General features: G+C 39.5%; 1 pseudogene; it reads right to left on the reverse strand.

Annotated features, from left to right (window-relative positions):
- Positions 1-1,544: 1,544 nt before the first annotated feature.
- Positions 1,545-7,754, reverse strand: part of LOC124647360 — a 20,698-nt pseudogene continuing 14,488 nt past the window's right edge.

The following is a 7,754-nucleotide window of genomic DNA, read 5'->3' on the forward strand; positions in this document are numbered from 1 at the left end:
TTGTATCACTACTTTGTAACACAAGGTCTACTCATGTATTATATAAAGAGGAGATCGACTTGAGGCGTGCATTGCGCAGCCCGAGATTCATACCATTGCAGAAGCTTTCTGCTTGGCCGGGTGGTGTCACCGGTGACCGCGGTGTCGCCGTATTCTCCTTAGGTACGGGCGACGTTGGTCATGTCTCCTCGTCGGGTGTGGGTAGGAGGCGGTGTTTCTTGTGGCTGGTGCGGTGGCGGCCGAGCACCTGGAAGGATGGGAAGCACCTGTCGCATGTCATGCACGTACTCCATGGCACCCGCGACCACCGGGTGCTGGCTCCGTAACTTGCCCTCCTCCTTCTCCGCCACCACTATGTCCTTCACCACTGCCAACAGAGATGACGCCTCGCTACGGCCGCCGCGGGCGAGTACCATGAGGCAGAGCGCCATGTCCTCCTCCTCGGCAGACATACATGACACAGAGCACCATGTCCACCCGTCCTCGACGACTAGGCATCGACGACGATCGCCACCTCCTAAGGTGAAGGTGCCAACGCGACGTGCACGCGCTGCCACTTGTTGTGCTTGCCTGGAAGACGATGATCGGTGGCATTGGCGAGAAACAAGGCTAGAGGGAGGGAGGAGAGTGAGGTTCAGAGGAAGAAATGACCGAATGATCGAGTGGGGTGAGGTGTGCTAATGTTAGATAAAGGTATTCAACAAATGATGTTCAATAAACGATGTTTGAAATCAGCACAACTTAAAATAAAAGATGTCCTCAAGGTTTATTCAGCACAATGAAATCTCTACGTATGAGAAAGATTATGTGGCTTCACAATGAAGCCAATAGATGGAACTGCCAAAAGGAAGAAAAAAAACAGCTCGTAACAGACATGGATGATCTTTTTCCTACTCCCTCTCACAGTTTATAAGGCGCGTACCCTAGGTCGAAATTTGATCAAGTTAGCATTAGTTATATGTTATAAAAATTATATCATTAGAAAGTTCAGATGTTCTATTTTCTAATGATATAATTTTATATATAATTTAAATTATATAGGCTAAATTGATGACCTAGAGTCGCGGCCTAATAAACTGTGAAGGAGTAGCAATATTCCAAATATTATTAACTCGCAAAAAAATCACCCCAACTCATTATAAATTTATGAATTGCCCTTTGATTCGGAGAACTATCACATATGTGCACAACCTTCTATATTGTTTGATCCTTCTATACTACAAGTCTACAACGGATCTAATCTCTTTGTTTCTGCACACGCGCAAACACGCGGCCAGGTTGCATTGTTCATAACTGTTTCAGCCAATGCATGAAACAAGCTAGTAATAGAGAGCGCGACAAAAAAAAAGTGAAACAGAAAACAAAACATCAGTCAAAAGCGCATAACTCCTCAACTCTGTCAACCTAACTTATCTCAAATCACTGTCGCCGAACTGTAATTCTGTGACCGTCAACCAAAAAATGCCAAGTCGCACCACCACAAGCATGACCATCCATGGGCCCTAGGCCCAGCCCTGCTCATGTTGGCTGATGTTTTCTCCGAATCACGTTTGCTTGGGGCAGGAGCTTTCGCTTTCCAAGTCGTCGAGAAACTTGTTGCAGGCGTTCATGGTGCAGGCGTCTAGCAGACCGTGCTTCCAGAGCTTGATCATAACGAGTCGCCAACACCTGTTCATACGGCATAGTAAAAATTATAAATCAACCCACGGACATGTATGGTGAGGTGATCATAGAAGATTTCTGAAGTGGTGGTTTACCATCGTAAAGCAGGGTTGTGCACGAGCTCGTGTCCATGCTGCCGGGAGAATGCGTCACAAGCCACGTATATGACCATCGGCTAGTACCCTGCAGTTAATGTTTACAGTATGAAAACCAGAATATGTATCTCCAGGATACAAGACAACTTTTTGTTCCAATGGCTCTTCCCTGACGAAACAAAATTTGGTAGCATGCTTTAATGTACCATTACCATCCAGGACAAAGATTGTATACATAGCTACATATATGGTGCCAAATCAAGCAGAATGGAGCGCCTTTATAAGTTCCAGTGGCTGTTTGCGATGGAAAGAACGCAACGACTTTCAGAAATCAAATTCTACAAGTGAATTATTGATCATTTGGACATCTTGGGGCCTTCTATGCCATCTTATTTAGTAGAATTCCGATAACGATGCTATAAATCCTCATTAGTACAATGGAAAAAAAAGATATTCCAGTGGCAGATCCATAAGAAACAACATTTTAATGGCATATAACTAAATTTACCATTAATGTTATATGATTCCTATCCAATCATAGGAGTAATACTATTGCGGCTATATAACAGCATTCAGTAATCCAAATTGACCTGGTGAAACTAAGCCAAAGTTTGGGCACCCTGTCTATATCTTTCCGGGAAATTACCTAGTCATTAGCTTTTTATTCATTTGTGCAGGAATTGCTTTGTGCGAATAAAAATGGCTAAAACATGAGTTATTATTAGAAACAGCTAGAGTGGGTTCACCAATGCCCAAGCTGTGTACCCCCAAAAATAATAATAAAATAAGAAATAGTTGCAGCAGGTCAAATCTCCAGAAACAAAGAAGGAAATGTTGGGATGAGCCTGACCTTTGTCTTCGAACAAATGAATTCCACATATGCATAATATGCTTCTCGTCTTTTGTAACATTAGAGAAACCATCAAGCCTCTGCATTTACTCAGCAAAGTTAAGATAACAAGAATCAACAATTTGTGCAGGTGAATGTAGAAGCCTGCAAATATTCCAAGTTAGAACGGAGAAAAAAGATTGTCACATCTTACCGTCATATCTTCAAAGTCAGTGATGTCATTATCAATTTCATCTTCACTGTCATGATCTGCCAAAACATCTTCTAGTTCCATTCTCTAGAAAATGTAAAACCACGGCCAAGCTAAATTTCAGTTGCAGGGCGTAAAATTACAGTACGAATGACTACATTATTATGATCTTACAAAATTAAACATCAGTAGAGATGGTCGAATCACAAATAACAAACATATGAAAGAGATGTAGCAAGACAATTGGAATGTCTAGCAAAGAACAATGTCAAATAACAGACTGCCACTAACAATACCATAAAAATTAATATTGACAAGTGAAAGAAAATGATTAAACTTTTCCCCAGAGATAAACTTTCTTGGAGGATTTTTTTTCAAATGATTCTTTTGTCTTTTACTTATTTCACCAAATTTAGCAGTAAAGGTAACAAGGGCTACTGCTTTCCACCAAACTCTGCAATTGACAGACCTCTATATTTTAGACCTATACTAAAAATTAGTGATGAAATAATAGAAACAAAGGTTAAGTTTCCCCATAAGTAAAATAAAGTGTAAATATAATGTTCCTCCATATGTGCAGGCGTTATGTTGTAGATATACATGTGTGTTTCAGTAGATACATGTGACCACAGAAGTGAAAGCCTAATTTGCGACAAGCATACACACGTGTGCTCAATCACATACAGAAAGATAGCTAAGTGTTGCATGATTGCAATCACCTGTGCCTTCTGAGAATGGAAGAACTGGTGTTCCAGCAGTAGACGACTGCCAGATGATTATAAGCACAAACAAACAAGTTAGTTGAATAACTTCTATCAGAAGAGCCTCAAGAACAATTAAATGGGAAGTAAAAGGATATCAAGGGCATAAACAGAATGAAGTACTTTCTGGGGTCAGCTCGATCAATGGATAGCTTCGTTGTCTTCCCAAACAGTGGAACTGCTGGTGTTAACTGATTGTTACAATGCAATGCTGGATGAGAATCAATTGATGTTTGCACCACAGAAATCCCTGAAAATATAGGCAACATCAAAATCCCTGAAAATTTCAGGTAACATAGGAAGAAAATATGCAACCGATTTCAGGCAAATTGATAGTCAGGGAAAAAAAGGAAGAAACAGGGACAGGACACCTCAATACTGAGAGTGGCAGAGCATAAGAAAACAGATATCCTAGCATCATAGTCAGGAGACCATATCAACATAGAGTGGCAGAACAAATAACCAGTTCACCAGACAGTATCTAGCCAGGAGACCATATCAACACTGAGGTAAAGGTTGAAGTACTGACCTTTCTAGGGTTCCTAGCATAAAGTGCTAATAAAGTTAGTTATGCACAGCATAGTCCAAGCAAAAAAAAAAAACATAGTCCAAGCAAAAACTATCAACTAATGTTGGAAACTCAAAGGAGAGAACATGTCAAATTGATGGATGGTAGCTGTTCCATCAGTTTAACAAGCTGGTATGAGGTCATGAAGGTAGCACGCAATAAAAAATAGAAAAAATCTTATATGCCACCAACTGTTGAATGTAATCCTAATCTGCCAGAGAAGAAATTTATCTTCCTTCAATGCTAGCCATTTTCAAAACCTTGAATAAATTCCCCACCACCATCCATCCCCTGTCCTATTGATGTTAAGTGGATTGTGAAGCGAACATATTGCCCTTCTGTGGAAAACTCAGTAGCAGAAGGAAAAGAAAGGCGATAGCCTCATCACCTTCACACCATTAGCACAAGCGATAACACAGCAAGCTCTAGCTCAGGTGAACCATCATGAATTCATCGTCACAAGCCTGGACCTTGCTACTGAGTGCTGGTGTGCTCACGCTTCCTTGATAGCAGATGCAGATGATGCTATGAACTAAAGCTGTTCGGAGGTTGATCTGGGATTCAAAAGGGGCGAGGGGAGAACTCACATTTGGGTGTGTAATCTGACAGGATTCTCGAGGGCGCATTTCAGCAAAAAAAAAAATGGGGGGAGTTGGTGACAATGGGGCTGACCACAGTGGCAAATAAGGTTAAGGGTTTAGAAATGGCTGACACTAAAATACAGATTTTATTGGTGACAAACTGAGAATCCTGTCAACATTTGATGGCATATCATTTCTTTTCTCTGAGAAAAACACATCAAACATGATAAGAAATATGAAACATTTCAACCTGCTAATTCTGGATAAAAGATCAGAGATGCATTGGTGTTTTCATTTGAATGTAATTTGTTTAATATGCCAAGATCCCATAAGATCCTTGTAGTGTGTTTTCATTTGAAATGTATTTCCGTTTGGGGCATAATCCACCTCAGACCCTTGTACATGACCCATGTTTTCTGGTGACCTTGATTCCCCAATACCTTTGTCCACAGGAACAGTCTTTCGAGGTGATCCTGGTTCCATGATATGGGGATGTACATGCTTGGTCTTCTCGATTGTTGTTCCTAATCTTCTACACCTCTTCTTAAACCTTGATCTGATGGAACACAGTTAGACAACTTGAGTAGAGAATTCAGCGTTGTTAAAAGTAATGAGTATGAACGCACCGGTAGAAAAATACTCTCTTGCTTCGGTCATCTCCTGCAGTAGTTAGAAGCTGGAAATTGAACAGAGAATTAGTTTTCCCAACTTAAGCAGTACTTTGACGAAAATGCAGTCCAGATCATGTGGGGAAGGATTTCATCCGATCTAGGTGCACCCTTGCCTTTTGAATTCAGAGGAAGCAAAACAAAGCAAGGACCAACAATTTGATTGCATTGGTGTAATATCCACACACAAAAAATAGCCGAAATTAGTGTAATATCCATAGACATGTTATACTTGAAACACTAGTATCCATAGACATGTTGTATCCATATTAGTGTAATATACATAGACATGTTATACTTGAAACACTAGTGAAGTACTGGATTCAGTGACAAGGTCTCCAAATATACCAACATCATCTTATTTCTCGGTTAGTGCAAGGGCGGACCCAGGTAAATTCATAGTAGGGGCAGGAGTTTTGAGTGAGGGGGTTGGCTTAGTAAATTCAAAAAAAATAGACACTTCTCATGAATTCTATTTCTAATAGAATTTTTCACATTTGAGTGGAGACCTAGGCCTAGCCCCCATTCGGGTCTCTTTAGGTCCGTCCCTGGGTTAATGAATGGTAAAGTACATTCGAAATCCTTTATCAAAATTTACCTCCGCTTGCCTGGTATCAATCTTCAGACTTACATTAACAGCTTGGTAGTCTTCAGATACCTGCGTCCACAAGAAAATAGAACTAATTAGCAAACATGGATTTTGCCTGTTTGAATAAGATTTTGCAATGGAGATTTCAGAGGGTAACAAACCCAGAATTCAAAGTGGAACAGCTCGTGTGATGAGGTTAAATGATATTCGAGACCCTAGTACCACAAAAAAGAATGACAATGTGAGACATGGATTAAGTAAACAAAAACAGAAGCCTAATGGTTTAGAAAAGAGTATAGTAGAACTGTGGAGAAAGAAAATAGAAAGTGAGTTTCCTCAATAGAAAATAGAAACATCAATGTTTCAGTGTAAGAAAACAAAAAAAGGATGCCTTAATCATAAAATTAGGCTGGTGAGATGATCTTCAGAGCCATCGCTTAACAGCAACCAGAAACATGTGACGGTAGATAAAATACAGGACATTTTGCTTCAAATTTTACCTTGAAGCTTCCACACTGTACCAAGCAAAATGAGCAAGAAAAATCTTCCGTAACTGGTAAGAAGGTAAGCATATAAATAAGAAATAGGAATCATGATGACAAAGAATAAAAAAAACATCAAGGCTAGCATATATCGGAAATTCTAAATAGTGATGCATAACTGAAGTAAAACAGGTACCTTCTCGCAAAAGAAAGAAGTCAAAAAAGGAAACTAACAGTGGATCTTCACCATGAACAGCAGTCAAAGAAAGTAGCAACATATGACAGTGCAGATCTAGCTTGATGTCAGAAAGATGAACAATACTCTAGAGATAACTCGTGAAAAAATATTTCTCTTTTGTTTCAAAAATCATACAGGCACACATGCGCAGCAAAATCACTATAGATGGTAATGAAATGGCAACTTTAACTCCAGGACCATGTGCAAAATAAAACGTAACAACATAAAGTTACCTAGTAGTTTGCTTTCTTGTGTATCAATACACATAAATATTTACATAATGAATATTAAAGTAAAATATCTTGTCTTGCAGTTCTTCAAGGATCACAAATGTTTGACACAATAAAAGAAATTACTAGCATAAAAGAAAAACTTGCCACGATGCTGGTGCTCCTTCAAGTTCTTGCGTTAATGTGGAGTTTGCGCTAACAAAGGCCGTTTCTAATATCCTATGCAATTAGTGGTATTAAATAAAATCATGATACTGAAGTCAGATTTGTTAAGTTAGGACTTAGGATACAGTCCTAAACTCCTAATCTCTTAGCATTTGGTTGAAGTGAGGCTCTTTTTAAGCTTGTAAGGAAATATAAATATATATTCTTCTACCCGTCCCTTTACAATTGTTTTGTTCTCCCTGCTGTTATATCTTCATAGTTTCTCCTATTCGCCCTCTGTAGCGCCTGTTGTTCATCCACTCTCAGTCAAACTTATTTCGTAACCAAAACAAGTTCACAACTAAATTTCCTTACGTACATAACATGGATACAAAAGAAAAGTCACTAGGTTCTGGGTTCTGTTCCAAAACAAGATACATGGAATGGGAGAACATTGGGCCTAGGACAAATGGCAGTGCATGATGCAACCAAGTAACGCAATCAGGAAGAGACCAAGGTTGGGGAGAGAGAGAGAACCTTCACTTTTTAGGAACTTTTTGCAGTGCTTGTAGTTAAAGAGTACATTCCCTGTTCTTAACCTGTAGAATCAATATTCGCAGTAAAATTGGTTACATAATATATGAAATGTATTGACAAAAAATGGAACTCGACTACTCAAGAAAGCTGCAAACATGC

The sequence above is a fragment of the Lolium rigidum genome, chromosome 4, assembly GCF_022539505.1.
Source record: "Lolium rigidum isolate FL_2022 chromosome 4, APGP_CSIRO_Lrig_0.1, whole genome shotgun sequence".
In the NCBI taxonomy this organism is placed as follows: domain Eukaryota; kingdom Viridiplantae; phylum Streptophyta; class Magnoliopsida; order Poales; family Poaceae; genus Lolium; species Lolium rigidum.